This window comes from Haemaphysalis longicornis, unplaced genomic scaffold, assembly GCF_048455015.1.
Source record: "Haemaphysalis longicornis isolate Haplotype H1 unplaced genomic scaffold, Haemaphysalis longicornis Haplotype H1 scaffold_9, whole genome shotgun sequence".
Taxonomy (NCBI): domain Eukaryota; kingdom Metazoa; phylum Arthropoda; class Arachnida; order Ixodida; family Ixodidae; genus Haemaphysalis; species Haemaphysalis longicornis.
Genome location: NW_027526460.1, coordinates 165,517,012 through 165,540,730, shown reverse-complemented (window position 1 = coordinate 165,540,730; position 23,719 = coordinate 165,517,012). Strand labels below are relative to the sequence as shown.

Genomic DNA, 23,719 nt, shown 5'->3' with positions numbered 1-23,719 from the left:
CGAGGGAACCAGACCGCCACGGACGATCAGGTACTGGAGTGTACTCACGAAGGTTTCCACATACGAGGCGCACAGTCTGGTTTGCCACAATTGTCAAGGCCTTGGACACAAGAAAGACATTTGCCCGCACCCTAGCACCTATGCCAAATGCGGAAGGCAGCACTCTGTTGATGTCCCGTGCATGGATCAGACACCCTACTGCCGAAACTGCAAGCAGTCTGGACACGTAGGTACTGACGCCGAGTGCCCCACACGTCGCCGATTTGAAGAACGAAGCAAGGAGCGGGCAAAAGATCGCCGCTCGCGTAGTCGCAATCGCCGCAGAAGCAGGCGTCGCTCGTCCAGTTGGAACCACGGCACTCGCTTCATGCCACTCTCCGAAACCAGTCCCAGCCCCCGCTGCCTCACAATTGGAGAGGGCCGCCGCTTCTCCCGGATCGCAAATCGCTAAAGAGTCAACCAATAAAAAGGTCACGTATGCTACTGCCACCGCGTCAATCATGCCTCCTATCCAACGATCGGCACAACCGTCCTCCACGCAAGATTCACCCGCTTTGACTCCTGCAACAGACGACGAACTAGGAGCTATGATCGCGGCTCTCCGAGAAGAGGAGCGAGACTTGCATAACCAGGTACAAGAAATTCGGCGTGAGATGGAACGGGCACTGGCAGAGGTCAACGCCCGCATTGCTGAGAAGGCTGCGCTGCGCAAAGAGCTCCAGGCACGCCTACGGAGCAGTCGCGCGGAGCACGCCGCGACACCCATGGTGATCTCGCCACCCAGCGTGGTGCAAGCTTCGTTGCAAGGCCAGGTCACAACAGACCATATCGTCGAGACGTGTGTGCGAACCATCATGGACAAACTGGTAATTGCGGGAATCCTCCCCTGGCAAGCCTGCTCCCTTGCTACACCTTCGGCAGCCGCAGTGCGCCCTAAAGCCACCCATAATGACACACAATAATGGCTTCAACTTCACGGGTTACCATCCGTGGACGACCGTATTACAGTTGAACTGCTGGTCGTTTAGGAGGAGGAAAGCGGACTTCATCGACAGATTTCAGTTAATTCAGGGACGGAGCACTCCAGCTATTATTGCACTTCAGGAGGTTAACGGACCACTCGTGATGATCCCGTCATGCGAAGGATATGCACCCCGCGACGATGCCACACAATCTGTCAAAGCGGCACTGTTCATCCACAGGGGGTTTACGCACGTAGAACTCGACACTCAACCGTGGTGCAACGCTTTCACCGAAGTAGCGGGGTGTCGAGTCGAAATATCACCACACCGAACAATTTTGGTGTTTTCTGTGTATATATGTCCAGAAGGCGCGCGTAAGAAATCGCAATTATCGCACATAGACCTCAGCTTCGTCCAGCACTTTCAGAAGCTGTACCCGAAGGACGTTACAGTTATGTGCGGCGATTTTAACGCTCAGCATGTTGCTTGGGGTTACGAGAAGACCAGCGCCCGGGGCAAGCACATCATGGCAGACACGACGGCATACGGCCTGACGTTGCTAAACGCACCACTGACGCACACTCGATTAGGCCAAACACAAAAGCAAGCTGACACAACACCGGATCTCTCGTGGGTGTCGCATCCGAAGCTGGCCCGGTGGGTAACCTACGAGGATACGTTAGGGAGTGACCACGTGCCCATTCTAATCCATCTCCGCACTGGCGGACAACGCCCACAACGAACTAGCGCTGGGTCTTACGCGAAGACGGCGTACATTACGCACTGGGACAAGTATCGGTGCATTTTAATGGAAGAGCCACCAGCCGCCGGAATTCAAAATCTCACAGACCAGCTGTGCATACCGAAAGAACAATCTACCAAGAAATTGCGCGTCCCTCCAGATCACCCGGAGCCAGACAGACACTTGGTGACGCTGTGGAACCGCCGGTTCCGAATTTTCGGTCAATACAAAAAGTCTGGTCGTGCGCCACATCTCAAGCGACGCCTTCTCGAGGTTCAGAAGAAAATCGAGAGTCACACTAACGCATTAGCCACCGAGCGTTGGATGGATGTGTGCGAGACCATAAATGGGCACACGCACACTTCGAAAGTCTGGGCTTTTCTCCGATCTCTTCTTGGACAGCGCAAAACAAACAACAGTGCCGCACGAGTCGCACTTCGCGAAGGTGTGAGCGTAGACGAGCTGGCCGAAGAAGCTGCCGCTGCCTTTTTCCCTCAGACGTCTCACCCTTCTGCAACTACCTGTCCCCTTCACAATGACAGAATTACACCATGCCCTCGAACGAGCGAACACTCGCAGCATGCGAGGGACCGACAAAGTATGCGTTACCCACCTGCGAATCCTGCCGGATAGCAAGCCCTTCTTGATGAACTAAACCACATCTGGGACAGTGGCGAGATACCTGAGACCTGGAAGTTCTCAATCGTAAAACCCATCCCGAAGCCAGGCAAGTCGCCTCTTTCTCTGTCCAACCTTCGACCAATCTCCTTAACATCGTGAGTGTGCAAAATTATGGAGAGCATGGTAAATACACGATTAATCTGGTATCTGGAGGAGCGCCAGCTGTTTCCACCAACGCAGTATGGATTTCGATCTGGACTGTCTACTCAAGACGTGCTACTTCGCCTTCGAGAAGACGTGCTTGACAAGTACTCTAACCAGCCTCGTGCCGTGGTCGCCGTTGACATCAGGAAGGCTTTCGATTCGGTTCCGCATCACACCGTGCTGACCAAGACCCGAGAGCTCCGCATACGCGGGAGGCTTTATAACTTCATCGCAGCCTTCTTGCAAGACCGCACCTATCAGGTCCACATAGGCCAGGCGACTAGTTCTATTTATCACAACAACGTCGGAGTGCCTCAAGGCTCAGTTATTGTGCCTACCCTATTCAACATTGCCATGCACGGCCTCCCGTGCAAGCTGGAAGCGGTAGCTGTGCTTAAATACGCCATTTATGCCGACGACGTCACCGGGTGGACGCACCAGGGTTCCGTCGGTGCACAAGAGGCCACGCTCCAACAGGCTCTGGACATCATACATAATCACATGTGCGATGTCGGCCTCACCATTGCACCAGATAAGACCGAATTCGTGGTCATTCACGGGGGCAGGCGTACAGCGGTGAAACAGGCGGAGAAGAAGGCATACAGATTGCGCATTGGAAGCCAAGAGATTTCAAGAAAACAGTCGATCAGAATTCTGGGCATGGTTCCAAAGGACATTAAAGACGTGCAAGCAAATTCTTCACGTTCTCAGACGTATTTCAAACCGCACGAGAGGTGTTAAGGAAAGGGAGATGCGGCAGATTGTGCAAGCATTGCTAGTCTCGCGTATTGTCTACGGACTTCCTTACCACCCGGTCAATCGCACCCAGAAGCTTGCACTCGAATGGCTGCTCAACGAAGCACGACGCATTGTCACGGGGCTTCCCCGCTACACCCGCCTCGAAGCGCTGAAGAGCTGCAGCCTTATTAACGACTTGTCCGAGATTACAGACACGCGCCGGCACACGCAAGAAGTCCGGCTTCGTTCGACAGAGGCTGGCAGTGACACCCTTCGCCGTTGGGGCTATAACACTAGTGGCCTACCATTACTCCCGCTACGCACACCTCCGTGGGAGTACATTACCATTACAGATGGCAAGCCACTACCCGTCCACATGGGACCTCATCACGGCGGTCGAAGAGCAGCCCATGCGAAACGTCACGCCCGCTCCACACAGGCGGCATTTAGGCACGACCGTGTCATCTACACGGACGTGGCCATGCCCACTACGGTAGACTCGCACATTGTGTACGCCACGGCCTGGTTCGACGAAACTACTGGACTTCAAGGTCGCCGTCACCACATCGGTGTCAGTCCGGCCCACAGCACACAAGCTGAACTGCAAGCTATCTGTGACTATCTCGACGCAGCTCTCCAGGAAGACCTAACAAGCTCCCCTGTACATCACCATGTGTACACAGACTCACAGGCAGCGTATCGAGCCTGTGCCAATGTGCAGTTCACTAGCCCCTTCACCGAAGTCATTCGCCGCAACGTTATGAAACTCCGGGCATCGGGTAACGGCTTCACACTTCACTGGGTTCCAGCACACTGCGGCATCCCTGGAAATGAGAAAGTGCACCGACTAGAACGCGGACATTTACTCTCCGTGCTAGCTCGGAGCCCCTCCCCACTCGTGGCTACGAGGTCCTTGCCCGTCCCTCAAGAAGAAGCCGATCCCACGGCTGAACGGCAGCTTAGTCAAACGCGCCGGACAGCTTACCTCGTAGCCATGGCCAACCCCCTCCAGATCCCTGCAGTTCCTTCCCGTGAGTTCTCCCGGCGGGAAACTGTGATCATCCGACGGATTCAGACGGGAACACTGCTCACACCGTTTTTGCTCCACCGTTTTCATCGCCGTGGGGCCGCTCCCAGTGTCCCGAGCACCTGCAGCACTTGCCATACCAGGGCAGACCTACAAAATCTAGTGTGGGACTGCCCCCGCTACAGTATTCCTCGGTACCGTGCCCTCACCAACGTGCGACGTGGACCCTGGCCCACGTCTCTCCAGTCCTGGTCCTGTCCGCCACCAAAAGCTCCTGCTGGGTACGCTACTAGCTTGTGGCGCACCCTGCTGCTTTTTCTGTTGGACCCCGCAGCACCAGTCGTTGGTGACCGGCTTTGTGGCGACGCGCAGGATATGACTCCACGCGGCCATAGTGCTGCGTCCAGGCCGCTGACGCAGTGAATGGCGGCATTATCCTTTCCCACTTTCCCCTTCCCTACCAATCCCCTACCGACCCATCTATCCATAGCATCGCGCAAGCGCAAGAAAATGTAATAAACGTGTCTTCAATCAATCAATCAAACATCGGTTGCCTTGGCAACAAGGCACAAACCACTCTAGAAGTCAGTTACGGTTCCGTAATCCCGGTTCAGCTCGGGGCCCCACCTCGCGACATGTGGGCACTGCAGGCGTGTCACTCACTCCCATTGGGAAGTGCGAGATGGGTTTGGCATTACAGGAGGCGATGGTGTGTGTGTTGTTGACGCCTTTGTTTCGCGATGAAATGCGACGCTGTGATTCTGCGAGTGGATAGTGCTTCCCATGGTCTGGATTATCTTTCTCGAGCGACGTACGACTCACCCTCGCATGGGGTATGTGCAGTGTGCGTGGCTAAAAGCCATCTCAGCTTGTGCGCCAGAGTTAAGTGACTTGCTGTTCGTTCCCGCAGACCGCGCGCGAGGTGAGTGTTGAATTTACGACGGGCAGGAGGAGTAAACCCATCGTCTGTCAATCGCGGTTCGGACTTGCAACGCATGTTGTGACGTTGTGTTCGTTCGAAACGCATCTATGGATTGTTTGGAAGTTGAATAAAATGTGTGCGTCAAACCCGGGCATTCGGCTCAGGGCGTTCTCTGCGATTGCACGAAAGAAGTGCCACGGGCCTTCAACGCTTTCTTTATGAAACGTACTCAGGTAAGAGAATAACCATGTCGTGTTATAGCTGTGTTGCATTCAATACAAATGGTTAAGCGTTTGTTTACACTTGCTTCGTTTGTCGTAAAATGTCCAAGCACTCCGGCACTACGCTGGCAGATCAGCCGGCGAGCCGACACTGAGCAGACGACTCATCTCTTTGCCGGAAGTGCGTGAAAAAGTCGCCCAATAGCAGGGTGTCTAGCTCATGACGAACATCTGGGAATTGATGACATAGACATCTGAAGATGGCGGCGTCCAAAAACACGAAGGGAAGGGGGAGAAAAAAGCGACAAACTGCAACAAAAGTGTGAGCTTTTCGCTGCGCGTAAAAGAGTAATACTTGGCACAGATGACGTTGACGACCCAATCTAACGATTGCGCTAGTTCATTTAGTGTGCTCAAAACGTCTTTCAGGGCCCTTTTAAGTTGTCGCAATAGATAATCCGGGCCTTGACACGGCTCCTCAGCCACCTGAAACAGGAGCGAAAAATTACAGACACCAGCTAGAAGCACTTCTGCGAAGCCAGCAGCCGCCATAGCTGAGATAGGCTGTACTGGCCAAAAAAGAGGCCTTAAAGTGCGTCTCCAAAACCGGCAAAACATGCTTTTAAAATGCTTATTGGGGGCAATTGCTTGCCAAATGAATAGTGACTGCGTGGTTGTACGCTTTCATGCCATTGTATACTAGACGTGCAGCTATATACGCATCTCATTTATTCCTTGCAAAATAAACTTCTTTGAGGTTTCTGCCAGTCGGTTCATCAATTTGCAATGGGAACCAAGAATGTGTGCCGCCTGGCAATTTGTGCTGTAAAAGGCTTCGTAGAAACACAGTTTTAGAAAACCGAAAACATTGCGAAAGGGAAGACAAACTTCTGTAAAGATATATAAAAGGCAGTGTAACCCGAAGTGCGCTCGTTCTGTTTCATGCATTGCCGATAATCGCCACGAAAATGGGCGGTGAAGAAGACTTGTGCTTGAAAAAAGCGTGGTTTTCATACATATGTCAACCTAAAATTACAAAGCATATCATCCATCCCTTGGTGAATAAAACGGCTTCAAAGTTTCTGGCAGCAATATTAATAGCTCCAGAAACTTCCAAACATAACACGATTTGATGCAACGGGCGACGTCATTTCGACGAAACGGCGTTGGATGAATCGGCTTCGATGAAACGGACATGCCTTCGATGAATCGGCATTCGACGAAACGGTCTTCGATGAATTGTCGCCTACCCTGCAACATGTGGAGGCCGCAATGCACGTGCACTATGACGACGTATATCTATAGGGTCAGCATGCAAGAAATTATTTTCTCTATTTCTGCCGCGTTTCAATGTCATATCAGCGATAAGTACACATTACTGAGTCTAGACTCTGCTAGAGTGTGTAGTTTGTATCAATCCGTGTTGCGGGGCAGCGTAGACTTGCGGGGCCGCTCATTGAAATACTCCTCTGCGGGGCCGCTCATAGCACGAAAAATTACAACACGAGCGACAATGTACAACTTAAACTTTATTGAAGAAGTGACATGTGTTTAATGCCGTTATCATTTCGAGGTAAGCCTAACAATATCATCTGCTTAAAGCACAGCACTTTGGCGCTTTTTACGTATCACCACACTTTCCACACGGCCGGTCAGGGCCTAAAGTTAGCTTGATAATATTAACTGAGGTAAAGTAAACAGACCTGTACCGTACTTACCCGATTCTAACGCGCACTTTTTTTCCGGAAAAATAGGTCGAAAAAGCGCATGCGCGTTAGAATCGGATACGAAACCGAAACTGCCGAAACAGTGGAAATTTCGTCCCACCCATCGCCATCGCCAAAGCTTTTAGCAACAATTTTTCGGACGCAGGAAGCATAGGTGCCTAGGCTTTTCTATCGGCGTTCACACAAATCGTCAAATCGTTCCACTTGCGCGCTTGATAACAGCAATGGCAGCACCGGCTCTCTCGCGTTCAAAACGAGCGGTCGGCTGAAGCATGCGCCTCTGGAGAAGCTTCCGGGATGGTCGTGCGAGGCGTGGGCCACGATCCCATAGACCATGGTTGAACGTTCGTTCAGAAGTGTGGCATCACGACCGCACTTGACGGCACCGAGGGCGGGATGTTGTGGTCAGCGGAGAGCGACGAGGAGTGAGATGAGTGAGATTACTTCGGGAAATAAATCGCCCGTTTCTCTCGCATTCGTTTTTCATGCTCACAAAGTTCCGTGCGCGTTACAATCGGAGATGCAACTTTTTTCGGTTTTTTTGCCAGGAAAATCGGGTGCGCGTTAGAATCGGGGGCGCGTTAGAATCGGGTAATTACGGTACTTGTTGTTTTTAAAGCGAAAACGGCAAGTTCCCGTTCTGCTAAAGCCCGTCGTTGTTGTAGTTCTTGTCCTGTCAAGAAAATTGCTGTCTCTGTAAAGTTGGTTCAACCTAACTGAGCTTAACCAAACACAAGTACTGTACAGCGAACACCTTATAAGTAAAAAAGAGGGGGGGGGGGGGTTGAGAGCGACACGTTATCTGACCAAAGAAGGTAACCTCAATGAAGCATACTTTACGAAACCCATCTGTGCCTAACTTAGCGTAATGCAGGCCCTGCGCATCAACCAATTCGCTTCGAAATTGGGGAGAAGAAGTGAGCGGCAAACATTGGATAACAAAAGCCCGACCAATGAAAACTTGTGATATTTTAAAACAACTACAAAAACGTCTCATTACGTGCGGTTTGAACCCATCCTCTGGTTGAACAAGTGAACATGGTACCTCAACGCTGTAGAAATAGACGGCCATACAAGTTATCTGCTTTTAGTGCGCCGCAGGTGGTGTGTTTGGCCAATCCCAGGGGACTGCCAGACGAAACTAGCCCGCGAAAATCTTGTGGCTGCTGGTGTACAAAAGCAGGTATGTATAGAACACTGCACACATACTCAAGAGAAAAAAAAATTACCACACATTTCTACACCGTTTCACGTACATCACGTGATATTATTAACACCAGCAGTGTTATGTGTTTATTTTATGTTTCACTTTATGTTTAAAGTGAAACAACAATGTTTCATGTTATTTCAAGAAAAAAAAACATCCGTTAAGGAGGTCCAGGCTAAAGTATGCTATGGAACAGCTTGGTGAGTCGTGTAAACCCATAACAGGGTAGTGACATAACCAACAACAAATGTACATGAATTTTAAAAATTACAGTAAACGCTAGCAGAAGATACTAACTTGCACGGACATCAGCCTCCTGTGTGTCGTGTGCATCATGCGTGCTGGTGGCATAGAGAGTGCGCGATGAATTAGTGTATCATCATCATCATCATCATCATCATCATCATCATCACCACCACCACCACCACCACCAGCCTATCTAAGCCCACTGCACGGCAAAGGCCTCTCCATTAGTCTCCAATTACCCCGGTCCTGCGCTAACTGCGACAAATTTATCCCCGCAAACTTCTTGATCTCATCTGCCCATCTAACTTTCTGCCGCCCCCTGCAACGCTTGCCTTCTGTAGGGATCCACTATGTTACCCTTAATGACCATCGGTTATCTTGCCTTCGCATTACATGCCCTGCCCACGTCCATTTCTCTTTCTTAATTTCTACTAATATGTCCTTAACACGCGCTTGTTCCCTGACCCACTCCGCTCTCTTCTTGTCCCTTAATGTTACACCTATCACCTTCCGTTCCATTTCTCGCTGAGTCGTCCTCAAGTTCAGTGGAACCCTCTTAGTGAGCCTCGAAGTTTCTGCCCCGTAGGTGAGTATTGGTAAGACACAGCTGTCATATACTTTCTCCTTCAGGGACAATGGTAGGCTGCCATTCATTATCTGAGAATGCCTGCCGAATGCACCCCACCCCATTCTGATCCTTCGAATTATCTCTGCCTCATGAATTCGTGTGCTGTGTGCACCAAACCCTGACCACGCGAAAAGGAACTGAGTCTCGCTTAAAATCCGCCCTCATGAGTGCGGTTGGAGGGAGGCGGGATAGCCCGAAGGCAGCAGACGGGCAGAGAGAGAGAGAGAGAGAGAGAGAGAGAGAGAGAGAGAGAGAGAGAGAGAGAGAGAGAGAAATAAACGATGCTTTTGGCAACTCAAGCTCTAGCCTCGGAGACAGCCAGGACCGGAGCAGGGAGGGGTGGACGACCTGAACCTCTACCCTCTGCCACTGAGTACTGACACGGCATTCGACCACAGAACCGGGCACTGTCAAAAGAGGGCTCTCTTCCTTCCTGCACAAGCGTGCCCGTTACGCATTTCGCCTTACGTCCTTGCACGCGCGGTTTTCCCCGTCCCGGAATAAACCAATGATTTACGTTATCGTGCGTCAGCGGTGTTTCATAGGGAATCAGGCTCGCGAACTTTTCCCACACGGAGGTTCCTCCAAACTTGAAAAACTTCGGCTAAATGACAAGTTATGGCGTGAGTACTGTGGTTTTTAATTATAAAAATGTTGCGGCTCAGACCAGGCGTGTATATTTTGTGCGTATGTTATGTCTGGTCTGTGTTCAAGCGAATATGCGCTGGTTTTGAAAAAAAAATGTTACTTTACTATAGAGCAAGGGTAAACTGACCACAGGCTCACAAAGATATACATGACTAACACTGTTGTAGCCGAAGTCGTGCACAGCAGTTCGTGTCGGAGGCAGGTATTCAATCTCAGCAACGGGGCAATTTTTTCTCAGAGAATAAAACTAGGGGCGAAGCCCCTTAGGCCTGGGGCCCTACGCGTCTCCTGTCGTCGTCGTCGTAATCGTCGTCGCGTGTAGTCACGGTACTAAAACATCGGGAAACTCGTTTACGCCTCGCACATAGAACGTAACGCGTACTAAAAAAAAACACCGGGACACTCATTTACGCCTCGCGTTAGAGAGCTTCTAGCTTCAAAGACAAGAGACTTATACAGCAATATGGTATACCTCTACCTCCGAACGGCTTCATCCCCGTTGGCAAAAAAGCCAAGGCACCAAGAATACACTTATACACTGCATGCTTCGTCCCTCCCCAGGTTTCACGCTAGTGGAGATGGCCCTGGATTTTTTTAATGCTTAATTGTCTAGTTAGTAACAACCTGTTGCAGATCTTTTCCGTGGGCGTAAGCGTGCGGTATATGTCCACACGTCACGCGCACCACGCGACGTCATACTTTCCCACATGGCAAACTTTCACTGCAAGATCCGGCCGCCAGCGCTCGGCCGCTCGCATCGGGCTACTCCAGTGCGTAAATGTAATCCAGTTCAAGAGGCTTCGCATATCCGGCAGGTCTGAGCCTCCTCTGCTTATGATCAGAATTAAATGAACCTAAATGTTTTGGAAAATAATTCTGAAAGTAATTATTGGCGGTTCACTGGCTAATAGCTATGAAGCAGCTTGAGAAGGGTTGTGGAACCGTTCTATAGCATAACAGCCAGCGTAAGCGAAACATTTTACAGAAATGAAAGAATGTCGGCAGAGGAGTACGGGAGGGAAAAATAAAACAGACCATCAAGGTTTAATTTGTACATGGGTATAAATTTACATCGCAAGTTAAAAAAGAATACATATGCGCTTGTACTCCTAACAATATCCAGTGCACTAACCACAATGTTATAAGAATGCACGGAATCAGTCACAACACAGCTTCATACAATGCTACGGAAAGTAAAGAGCTGGATGTGGTCATATTGTGAAACTTGTCAACTCCACAGCCTTGTATAATGCTGTAGAACCATAAAACAAGTTATATAGTTTTTTTTTCAAGGGAAACGTAGATGTAAAATATACAGCAAACAAACAAATGCCCAGCACTTATAGTTCGCAGAAGAGCACCATCAGCTCGAGTTTGCTGTTCGGGAACTGTATATATGCGAAACATGGTCAGTTTGTAGCTTTGCTTTCATGAGAAGAAGCCATCAGCAGTCATGCGGCAGGTGTGACAGTTAACAGTTCGCTTTTTGGCCAACCCCCTGTGTCGACGTAAACAGCAATGACAGTGATTTGTCAGTTGTATCCTCCATGTAGTGCCTGTCTTGCAGTGAACCCAGAAACAATTTACCGCTTCCTTTTAATTTCCTGCATTCGTTCGTCAGTGCTGCACGCATAATCTATAGAGCATTCCATTTGCCGGCTCGAACTGTCCTCTTCAGCTTCCGTTATTTCCAAGCGAGAGCGTTCTTCCTCACAAAAGAATTTGCATGAACTCCCAATCGGGGATAATCGGCAGATACTCAACAGTCATTCCAACTTATGAAGGTGGATCACCAGGTAAGAATTTTAACCCAGACATAGAGGTTACACAGAATTTGTTGATAGCGGCCATCCCTAAGCAACACACGTGCACACACGCACAGGGATGCACCTGTGTGTATACTGTACTTTCTACTTGACTTTACTGATCTTAAAAATGGTGCCTATTGATAACTAATCTACTTAAGATGCAAATCCAAGAAATGAGCATTGAAACATTGATTTGGAACACAAGGTTGTATTCCAAATCAATGTTTTGAATTGCGTGATCAATGTTTTGAATTGCGTGGTGATCACGTGACAATAGCCCACACATCGGCACGTTCATTTTCCCATTCCTCGCGCTCTTGAATACCTCGCGCTACGAAGACACGTGGACTCCCCGGAGTTTTTGTCTGCAGACGTGGAAAATGCGAAGACTGTCGCCGTATACGCTTCACTTAAAATGAGCAAGCAGCTCTGTAAAGCACATACATACGCGTAAAGCATACGCGTGTAAAGCACATACATACACGAACACTTATTTTGGTTGCATTAATAAAAACAGTCTTGCTTTTCTAAAGATTGCAAACAAATTTTTCCTCATCGCCATATGTTCTAATTCTCGTATGACATGGTAGTTTTGATTTTTCGTCTTCATGGAAGTTCTTGCCGGTGGCTGGGAGGAATTGAATCCATGACCTCCGACTCAAAAGCAGGACGCATTTGCCCATACCCGCTGTAAGGGGTATTCACAAGGTTGAAACGGAGATAAATTATTTACTGAAAATATAACCGCGTGATTGAACTACCTAAGGTAATTCGAATCCCCTTCACTTACTGGAGTGTGAATAGACGCCATTGTAAGAAGGCGGTTGGGAATGACATATTAGAGAAACAAATGAGGGCGTCATGTTTTCGAACGGTCGTGCGTAAAAAAAAACTATTGATGCATAAGCTCGTCAGAATACCGACCGGTATTGCGACGACAAAACACTCGAAAAGGGGAAGCGGCTTGTTCACACTGCAAGTGACGTGTATAATACACTTTATTTCGACGAGCTTCAGGAAGAGTAACAAATAAAGTGATGCTGCTTTTTGGACAGTTGTTGTCTTAGGTGAAGGTAACTTACCGACAAGAGGCAGCAACAATAAAACAACATCGCATTGAGAAAAAGAAATGAGAAAGAAAACAAACAAAAATACAGTGGTGGATTTAAAAGGTGTCTGCACAAGGGTATAGACAAGCGGGGGAAGTCTACGATATTGCTCCTACTACGATGCATTAGCGCGCGGTGAACCCTGGACTATGATATTATGTTTGTGTTCTTGCGCCTACCCGGAAGCGCTCCCCGCTGTTGCTACCGGTGTAAGAAAAGCGTATAGCTTACGGGACAAAGTAAAGCCATGTGCGGACAATGCGAAATTTCCTTTTTTTTTTTCGCGCATTCCGTTTTTTTCTTTCCGTAGAGGATGACGTATTGCGCACATGTCCACAGCCGAAGGCGTAGGCGCGATAAATAACAAAATAAGTGAGCGCACTCGCAGCATGAGCTGTTTTCTACTTGTGACGTGCGAATTAAGGCAGCAGGCTAGCAGGCGCTGACATTGGGAAGTCAAAAAGCAGCCGATAAGACATTCAGAGGCAACAGTTTCAGATGCAGGATGACATTTCAAAAAGCAGCGGCAGTTGCACTTTTTTCTTTGGTGAGTCACTTTTCCGGTACATTGTCGCACAACAATAAAATTTTTAATTATTTTTGTCTAAAGCTTACTTTGGTGCCTTGTATAGCACAGTTGTGGCGTGTGAAGGTTTATTATGTTTTTTGTCTTTAATGCGATTTTCAAATATGCATTTTTAAAACTTCTTTCCCCGAACCAAACCGCTTTTCAGTCACTACGCGTGCTTACTGTCTCAGCAATTGCTCGCATATTCCAGCCCATTGATCCCACATTTTTGCATAATTGGGTCTAACGTATTGTTTTCTTCGAACATTCGAAAATCACATTGTAATGTTGCAAGTAACGTCAAGCAAGGATCAAGACTGCTTTGTTTGTTACCCAATTTGCGTAAGCTACAGAAAAAATAATAGTTTGATGAGTTGGACTTTTAGTTTTTGGTAACACAAAAGCAGCATGGGGTGTCCAAAGGTGGTAGAAAGTCTTATGGTTGTTCGTGCGTTGGCACGGAAAGCACTTCGAGCAAAATGCCCTCAAACCATCTTTGTGCTAGAAAGCATAATTATGTAATATTCTGGGAACGTTACGATACAATCAGGATCAAAAGACGTGTGTTCGCATGTATTTAATATTTCCATATTTTTTAAATCAATACATAAACATCAATAATGATATAGCGATCGGAACGTTTTCAAGAACAGTACGTGCACTTTGTATTTGTGATCGTACTTCCCAATGACTAATTGGTCATGACTAATGACTAATTGGTAATTAGTAATGGCTAATACCAATTACAAATTCATGGCTCCCCAGGCTATCACGATGGTTTATTGCCTATTAGCTTCAGCCGAACAACAGTACAATGATGGACGTAGTTTTATGCTCTATGAATAGAGATCTTACTCTTCCGGTCCTGACAGTCGGATAGTGTTTCGGAACACAAGTACTTAGGCATAATATTTCATAGAAACTTCTTTAAGCTTGCCTTTATATAAAGCGCTATATTTGGCAGCACATTGGCACGCCGAGTTTGTTTGTTTATTTATTTATTTATATATTTATTTGAAACACTCCCAGTCTTTTTTCAGACGAAAGCAGGTGGGTATAGATGAAGAGACAGGTACAGTAACAGTAAGAATAATTGCGTGATAACATAACATTGCTGATAAAAAGAAACATGCAGGTTTTGTTTACAAAGCTAGATGTGGAATGCCGAAAAGAAAGAGAAAGTGCGCGACATAATTTTTACCACAATTATGAAGGAACAGAACTACGAAGTCTGCAGATGTATTCATGTAGTGTTTCGAATAAATCCAACTAACAAAGATAGAGCATGCATGCGGAGCAAGTTATGCAAAATGGAATGACAGCAGAAAAATATATTGTTACAGAAAGCAGAATAATGAATTAAGGAAGCAGAAGCGAATTGCGCTGCGGCCATGAGAGTAAAAGTGGGGCTTTATTTCGCCTGCGTTCACTCATGGTTACATTACCGTTTACATGCACAGGGAGCTGCGCCTAAACGCCCACATCATATGCAAAAGATGAGCCCGCGGTTTATCCATAGACTTTAACGGTGATTGTACATCCTCTTACTTTCAACAAGAATGTATACTTGGTGTTCAATCTTTGTATTATGATGACTGGCTGAATTTTTTTGTCAATTTCAAAGCTAGCTGCGTACGCTTTTTTTACGTACAATGACACTGAATTGTTCTATAATTACTGGCATAAAAACGCTGTGAAAATACGAGACAAAACTAATCATGGCACGCACTCAAACGGCAAAGTACTTTTCTTTTGAATGGCTGGCTTTTCGGTATTAATCAATAGGAGCGAAGTCTCTTTGACCATAGCTACTTTTACACAGAAGACAAGTGTATTTTCTGCATGAAGCGTGTCATTTTTCAAATTGCTTTATCGCCGTTTTTCTCGTCTCCTTTGTAGTCATTTTTAAGGTATTATTTTCTTCTTTCTTTTTCAAAACCAGTCTACTCCAGTGACGTTCTTTTTGCTTACGCTAATTAAAGCTGCAAGCATGCATGTCTTTACATTTTTATTCACGTGTAGTTACTCTCTTTTTTCTGTATTCAACAATTCAGCGTTTTTCCCCAAATGGCTTGCGTCCGAATTATTTGGTGCTGGCGGGTTAGTCGGGTGTCTGTTGCAGCAGCCTTTTGCAGCAGCGCCTTGGCAATTCTTCATTGTCACATGTCGGCAAAAAATAATAATAATTGTATAAAGACCTCCTGAGTTTCCGGATATATTTGTTTTTTTAGTGGCATTGTCCTCCGACCTTGCAATTTTGTGCCGAGCTGCTTATAAAGCAAAAAAGTTTTTATTGCGCAAGAAGAAATTCAAGCTCATGCACGACATAGCCGACTTTTGCGCACGAATTCACAATGGTAAATGCAGTGCCTTTATGAACGACGTATAAACGCTGAGCATGTGTTTAGCGAGCTCCGACAAGAAAAAAAAAAAAGGAATTGGATGTGTTGCATAGCTTTAGCTATTCGATCACTTCTCCTCCACCTGCTCACCATCATATCATAGCCATGATAATCAAGCTCAGCATGATCAACTAACGCCCTACTTCTGTGACTGCAGGGAAAAGTCTTTCGTATGCCGGCGTTCAAGAGACCGTATCAGAACTCATTCCTTGCACCGTACTTATGTCACCCTTGCACATAACTTTTTCTTGTGCTGCACTTTCGGTGTGGTCCTTCAGTAGCCACGTTACTACTCATGTGTTTCACCTGTTTTCGGCCTTCCGAACCCCTTGTGTATCTCAATAACACGTTTGCCTTAACTTCAAGGTAGCTACGAAGCAGACTTGAATTTCGGCCGACCAAGATCAGTCGAAGTACGGTTGAAGTACGATCGAAGAGCGCGTTGGGTCTATGAATTGAGGGAAGCCGACTTAGACGGCGGCAAGTTAAGCTCGGTTTAAGTTGAGACGAAGATACATCTATGTAGACGGCACCCTCGCTTAGGGTGCCGTCTACACAAATCTGTTCCCTCATGCATGATGTTTAGCGGTCAATCTAGCGTAGAAAGGAGGAACAGGTTACGCTGAAGACTGCTTCCTAGACGGGGCGAATATGTGAAGATGTCAAGTGGGGCAGAAATACTTCTCAGTTTTCAATGCGAAAGCATCCGTTAACTATGTTGTTCTAAAATCCCCAGCCCACAGTACACTCGATGTTCGGGTGCGTCGAGGCGTCGTATCACGGCTGGTGCGCGGTGGAGGTAAATCGCTGCGAGTCGTCGTCGCTTTGCTTACGACAGGCTTGGTAGCGTCAGGACTGCGTCGTTTCGAGTGGTCGTCGGAATGTTCGGGGACTACGTCTGGGTTGGATGGGGACGTCGGGTTGTGGTCGTTTCCTGAATCTTGGTCGTCGGTGCGTGGTTGCAGGGTTTTTGTTTTTTCTCCGCAGTGCAACTTTACCTCCAGAAGCTGCTGCTTTTAGTTTCCCCTACGTGGTCTGGAGGCCTTCCACGTGCGAAGTCGTGGTTGCTGCAAAGCCCGGGCGATCCGTATGGATAGGGCGACGGCGAACGGGTTGTGCACGATTCCACCTAATCCCAACTCCCCCGTTCCAGTCCGCCTGTGCCCTTCCACTCGCGGGCTTGCCCCCCTTTTTAAACGCCCCGCGCACTAAACGACGTAGCTTTCGGCAAGCTAGTGCACGAGCTGGGACAGTAGAGGGTTGAAGTGAAATGGTGCTGTTGGGCCGGAACCAGCAGATTGTAGTAGAAAGAAAGAAAAAAGAAAAGAAATACGTTGTAAGAGCGATAAATGGCAGCCGCATGTGCTACCCCACGGAACAATATCATACGTGATATGACTGATGCTATGTAGTGCACGGTAAGCACATGATCAAATGGAAACAAATTGAAACGGCAAATGAACCAAAACAAATGACTGAAAATGGCTATTAAAGCAACAGATGCTCAGACTGGATAAAACAAGCAAACAATATTCTATAAACGGACGTTCCTAAAAGAGGCGTTTAATAAAGTGTCGAGGAACGTGATCTGAACGGCCGCTACGTAATAAAACCTGCTCCATATAACTACTTGGGAAACAGTTTTCAAAGGTGATACTTCTGCCATTCTCTTAACAGTAAAAGCCGGGGTCGTGAATACAACAATAGCGGGAATTTACATAATATGTTTTCTGTTTGAAATGGCATTCAATCACAGTTTTATTGTTGGGATGCTTGTGAAACAAGTAATCTTAGTGCTACTGCCACGGTGATCTGACCGATTGTAATATTGATTAGTTGAGCCCACTAATTTGGGTTACGGAAATCGGAAAAGGTTTTGGGTTGCATTATTACTGGCGGACCAAAAAAAAAAAATGCGTGGCATCACTGTCTGAAAACGCTCGTATCCCACATACAAAAACGCGTTTCTTGCGCCCATACACCAAGAGATACGAAAAAAATGGCCGACTGAAAAAAAAAAAAAGTTTCCGCAGTTTCGAATCAGGGACTTAAATAAAGTGATTAGGTTTTAGAGAAACGGTCGCATCAGCATACTTAATAGTTCCTGGTTGTCTGTATAACTTCACAGAAAAGCAGAAATATCAGTTTTAGCAGAAGCAAATAGCGGAAGCAACGCATTGACTTGTTATAATAGAGCCAATAGAGATAATTGGTCGAACGAGATTACAAAAAAATAAAAAGAAACAAAATATATAAAAGTGAACATACCAGATCGAAAATAGGCACCTTATGTATCCCCCCCCCCCCCCAAAGTGAAGACGCAAAAAAAGCCCAGAAAAGAACTACCGGTACACGAAAAGAAATATCACAAAAACAGACCAAGCACTTAACATCCAGCGTTTGTGCGAAATGTGTTATTGGCTCAGTTAACACACTCAATCGTTATATTTAATGCATATGGAAAAAATGGACCGAACAAAATAAGACGGAAAAATAAAAAAAATATATACAATAAACTTGCAAAATCTACCATATGTTTACCCCCGAAACCAAGACAACAATAAAAAACTCATCAAAACAACGAAGGAAACACGAATAAAAAATAGTTGAAACTTTAGAGTGCCGTATATTTGCACAAAAATGCGAAATGTAACACATTTAAATGTTACAATAGCGTAGATAGCGATAATTATTCGCAGGGAATGTAAAAAAAAAAACATGCATGCAAAAACCTTAAGAATCTAAATATACACGAAGAGAACTAATAAAATAAATTTTTTTATCTTATATGCCGCCATCACGAAGCGACCACAAAATTAAACAAGTCTTTTTTATCTTATAAGCCACCCTCACGAACCGACGACAAGAATGAAACAATTCTTTACAGGATGACGGAAACACGAATAAAGAATTATGGAAAGCACCATCTCCGCACTGCGCCTTGCGTCGGAGAAAATCACGATGCATAATTGGCGAAGTTGAGGCCCTTGATCGCAACGTTAGTGCAAGCGTACATTTTTCCGCTTTCTTCAGGAATCAAGAATTTGTATGTATGTCTAACTAACGTTTGAGTTTGGGCTTCTCTTACTGTCTTCTTTTAAGCGCTGTTTCACTGTTTTATGTTTTGTATGTATATATAGTTTCGTTAGGCTTATTAGCAAACTTATGCAAAAAAAGTATACATTATACAGTATACAAAACTTTAAAAGAATTAGATAACTCAACTTAATTTGCTACTCCAATCAGGTTAGGAAAAAAGCTCATCATGAATACAAGTCGCGTAAGAATCGTGTGCATTACTATACAATTCTCTGAATGTTTGCATATCTGTCAACATTTCAATAATAATCTGTGCTGAGGGAAACATGAACAGGCTGCACTTTAATTAGGGCGCCGCACATGATCTGTGCCATGTGTCAAAATTGTGCTGAGCACCGTGAGCTCTCATCGGTCGAATACACCGTCCTTCTGCCCTCGTTATTGGGATGCATATTAAACTTCGTTCTGACTTTCACACTTTATCTCCTTCAGCGCTCTACGGGAGACGAATTTCCGAGTGCACACGTAGTCGTTCTGCAGTAAGAATATGTTTATTTATTTATTTATTTATTTAGATCACTACAATCGCCCAAAGGGCATTATTGTGGGAGATACATAGCAGAATGTGTGCAGTCCGAAAATGGACTCACCAATCTCACGCTAAGGCAACAAATATACAAGCATAAAAATCTAAACATTTATTAAAAGATCACAGCCAAGAGTGTTGCCTACAGCAAAAGAACGTTGAAGACAAAGGATAAACATTAAAAAAAGAAAAGAAGTTTGGAAAAGGCGAAGAAAGAGAAAAAAAAACGGGCATAGTATGAAACCAATCAAACGGGTAATAAAAATATTGCAATAAGCAGCACTGCGCAGTAGTAATAAAATATACGAAAACAAATAAAAACAGGAACAAATTCACGGCAATTGAAGTGATGCTGCGTTCTCTGTGTTACAACGTTATCTGCTACAATATCCCGTCAATAAAAGTTCTGCCCTGGCAAGTTTTTCAGATTTATTTTTTAAAGAAGAAAGATAGAGAGAAGAAAGAACAAATTAATGGAGAAAAGGCAGTAAATAACAAATAATCCGCATACAGGAACAGGAGGCAGTTCTACGCGCCCTGACTGCGCATTATTTTACCTCTCCTCTTCCTCCGTTTTCGCTTTTGCTCGGCAAAACAGAGGGGCTGCTCCGCTCACTAAAACTAGACTCACAAACTAAAACTAAAACTCACAAAAGAAAGAACGTCGCCGTAGCCCTCCTTCATTCTTAACGGAAGCCTTCCGCTTTCAAACAAGTTCACGAAGGCCGCGCCCACCCGAGAGGCCCCCCGCGGGGAGAGGGGCCAACAGTTTCAAAGGTGGTTCTGGCACGGGTAAAGTCGCACGCAGGGGAAAAGAAAAGGGGAATTTCCCCGCGTGGCAAATGACACGCGGGGGAATCGGCACAGTGATTTCGGAACGGGAGGATGGCCCGCGGGGGGCGCGTGCTACAACCGCTGTATGGAAGTTATGCGGATAAACTCCTATCGAGCCGGCCCGAGCAGTGCCTGAGGCACGGCAGTGGTGTGACGCTAATTCTAATTTGCTGATAGCAAGAAGTTTTCCTATTGATATGTAAGGTTAAGTGAAAAGAAGAAAAAAAAGCGAAGTGCAATGTCACTACGGCGCCGTTAAAAAAACATGATAAATAGACTGCCCAGAAAGCTTTCACATCAATTATAAAACATACAGTCTGAGCCCTATCAGCATAGTGGGAGAGAGCAGGCCAGACGCGGGAACTCCAGCCACACAATACAACATGACTGTCTTTTATATCTGCTTTTTTAATTAAAACAAACAGAACAAAGGCGATATAGACTTCGCACTGTATACTGTTTCCACCTCCGTGGTAGCGAGCGGCTCCTCGGTCACGACGTGCGGCCCTGCATTCCAAGCGCCGGGGCCTCCACAAGAAGCGGGAGACTCTGAAGAATGGGAGTACAGCTCTTTATTTTGAGTGCACACGTCGAATACACTGCTGTGTACAGGATGGGGGTTGGTGGAATAGGCACGAGAGAGGAGACGCGGGGAGAAGCAGTCATTCACAAAACAACACAAACACATCGCCTGAGGCTGGGAGCCGGAAAGATTCCGTCGCCGGGGTCCGCCTCATAGAAGTTCCACGAAAAGTCGCGTGGCCCGCGTCGTCGCTTTGTCTCGAACGGTTGCCTGAACCCCCCCGGTGGTGGCGCGCTGGCTCGAAGCCGTCGTCGAACAAAATAAATGGGTCAGTCACAGCGCCCATGCGCGGCCGCAGCGTCGTCGGGAATGGTATGGGTCCGTGGAGGGCGAAACCAAACACTACTGAAGCGGTTCCTTCACTTCGGAAAGCAAGCTGTCACCCAAAAATGCCGAGGCAAGGCAGACAAGATGTGTTGCCATCAGCTGCTGCCTTCAAGGTCCGCACATCCCCATTCTTTTTGCCGAAAGTAGGAACGCCGGACGGCCACATGTTTTCGCATGGACGGTAGTCACAACCGTGCATAGTTTCGGGGACCAATTTTTGAAGCAGAGCCGATGTTTCGGATAAAAAGTTTTAAAACCATGATTCAAGGCAGAAAAGAAAACAAACGCAGACAAAATAATGCTGCCTTCATCACTGAAGGGAAAGACAGAAATGAAGTCATGAAAGCGGACACGTCATCTGCTCAAATTTCAGGCGCGTTCGTGTATGGAACCGAACTGAACCCGTTGCGCAATCTCAGAGTTCCTCTAGCAACAGATAGTAAAAACAAAATGCTGTCAAATATTCCAGCAGTAAATGTACGTAAACTTAGTCTGTTGAGGCAACACTATAACAAAATCCTAATTATATTGTGATCACAGTATTTCCCATTTCATTGCTTTGATCAGCATTTCGCACTACTTTTCTCGTCGCAAGAAGCGCCCTATTACGCTCTCAAGCCTTGGCAGCCATATAGTTTGAAATGGAGATATATAATGGAAGGGAACAAAACGGGTGGCCCGCAGAGGCCGCAGGTCGGCTCCCAATGCGTGCCTCCACGTGGCGGCGGTGTTGGTATAGGCTCGCTATCAGACCCTATAGCTCACTGCCCTCCAACGACTTCGTGCGATAGGAAACGCTGTAACGCGAAGTGGAGAACTGCGACCGCTGCTACGATTATCGTCCCGTCTACCACGCCGGCTGTCTGAGCTTACCGCACCTCCAGCTGAAGCTCCCTATTTCCCCTCAAGCTGGCGGCAGACCCGCTAAGTGGGCCTCGTCCAGCAAAAGCGCTTGATGTGAGAGTTCCAGTCCATGGACCAGTGACCGGAAAAATAATGGCCGTTTATTTTGAAACCCTGTATTGAACAGGGCCTCGGGCCCTTCGTCGTTCCGAGGGGCTTTCGTAGGCAGCCGCTTCCTTCCGGGCCCCGAAGACAATTCCCGGTTCTCCCTTTCTTCTGTTTAGGCTCGAGCCGCGCACACGGCCCCAGCAGCCCGGTTCTGAGAACCCGACTTTGGCTCGCTGCCGAAGCTCGCTCCGGCTGAATTCCAGCGCCCTCGCACATGGCCTTTTCCTAACAGCCGGAGGCACAGAGGGCGCTCAAAACAATTGCTTCTCTTCGGGCTTGCCTCCCCACGAGGTCGCTCTGAGGTGAGAAGGGTAAGGAGCGCCGTATGTTTCGCAGGTGGCCCAGAGTTCTTAACGGCCGAAGAGGTAAGCGAGGTGGCGAAAGTCCCGCACGCGACATACTGCGCCGCGAATTTCACGCCTTCGATTAGTTGAAAAAGTTCTATACTGCCTCTGGCTGCCCCAGTGGCTGCAATGGAAGGTGGTGCACCATCGGCGACGGCCGGCGAGCTTAAGCACGGCTGATCCTGCGGGAACTACAAGCTTGTGCAGATGACGAACTCCAAGAGCTCTGTGTGGGAAAAATTTCTCACCGTCGTGGACTCCAGAACGTCAGTGCCCGAAGGACATGTTCAGTGTCGGTTGTGCAAATCTTTCTTCGTCTACGATTCTGCAAAGACCGGGACGTCCCATCTCAGTCGTCACAAGTGGAAGGTTTCATCGAACAGCGCAAGTATTTCTTCTTTTTTCTCACCTCAATGCCCTAAACATTCCGTGACGGACGTAAAGGAGAAAGTGACAATCGCGTGCGCGTGCCTTTGCGCGAAAGACATGCCACACTTTGATGTAGTCAGTGGCAGCGGCTTCAAGGAAGTTGCAGAGGAGCTGATTAAAATTGGTGCTAGATACGGCAACCGGACGCTCAAGATATCCTGCCGCATCCCACAACTGTGTCGCGAAAAGTCGCCGAACTTGCCGGGGCTTTAAGAGACGGCATCATGCCCGAGATCCAACTTGCGCTCAGGGAAAGCAGGTGCGCAATAACAACTGACATGTGGAAGGATGATTTCAGGAAGATCGCCTACACGGCATCTACGGCGCATTATATCGATTCTAAGTGGAGCATGCACTGCCGCGTTGTGTTCACGTGCGACTTTCCGAATGAACGGAAAACCAGGGACAACATTCGGAAGGTTCATGAAGCTGGGAGTGTGTGATGCCACTTTGAAAAAAGGAACGTTCGTAACCGACCAAGGAGCAAACATTGTGTGCGCATTGCAGACCTATGACAGAATATATTGTAGCGCACACGTGCTCAACACTGTTCTGCGAAACACGTTTGCCGAGGAATTTGTCGTTAATGAGGTTCCGTTGGTTAGCGAAAGCCGTCGTGACTTTTTTGAAGCAAAGTGGCTTAGCCAGCCAGCTAAAGCAAACTGTCAGCCAAGAAGTCCCCACCAGGTGGAACTCAAAGGTATCCATGCTAAAGTCTGTCTGCTCACAGTTCGAGGAGATAGAAGCTCTACTGGAGTCAAGGAACAATCCTATAATGGAAAGTGT

The 23,719-nt window shown here is 47.2% G+C and overlaps 1 pseudogene; it reads left to right on the top strand.

Annotated features, from left to right (window-relative positions):
• The first annotated feature begins 2,505 nt into the window (after positions 1-2,505).
• On the top strand, positions 2,506-4,717 carry LOC144153548 (uncharacterized; annotated as a pseudogene).
• Positions 4,718-23,719: the final 19,002 nt, after the last annotated feature.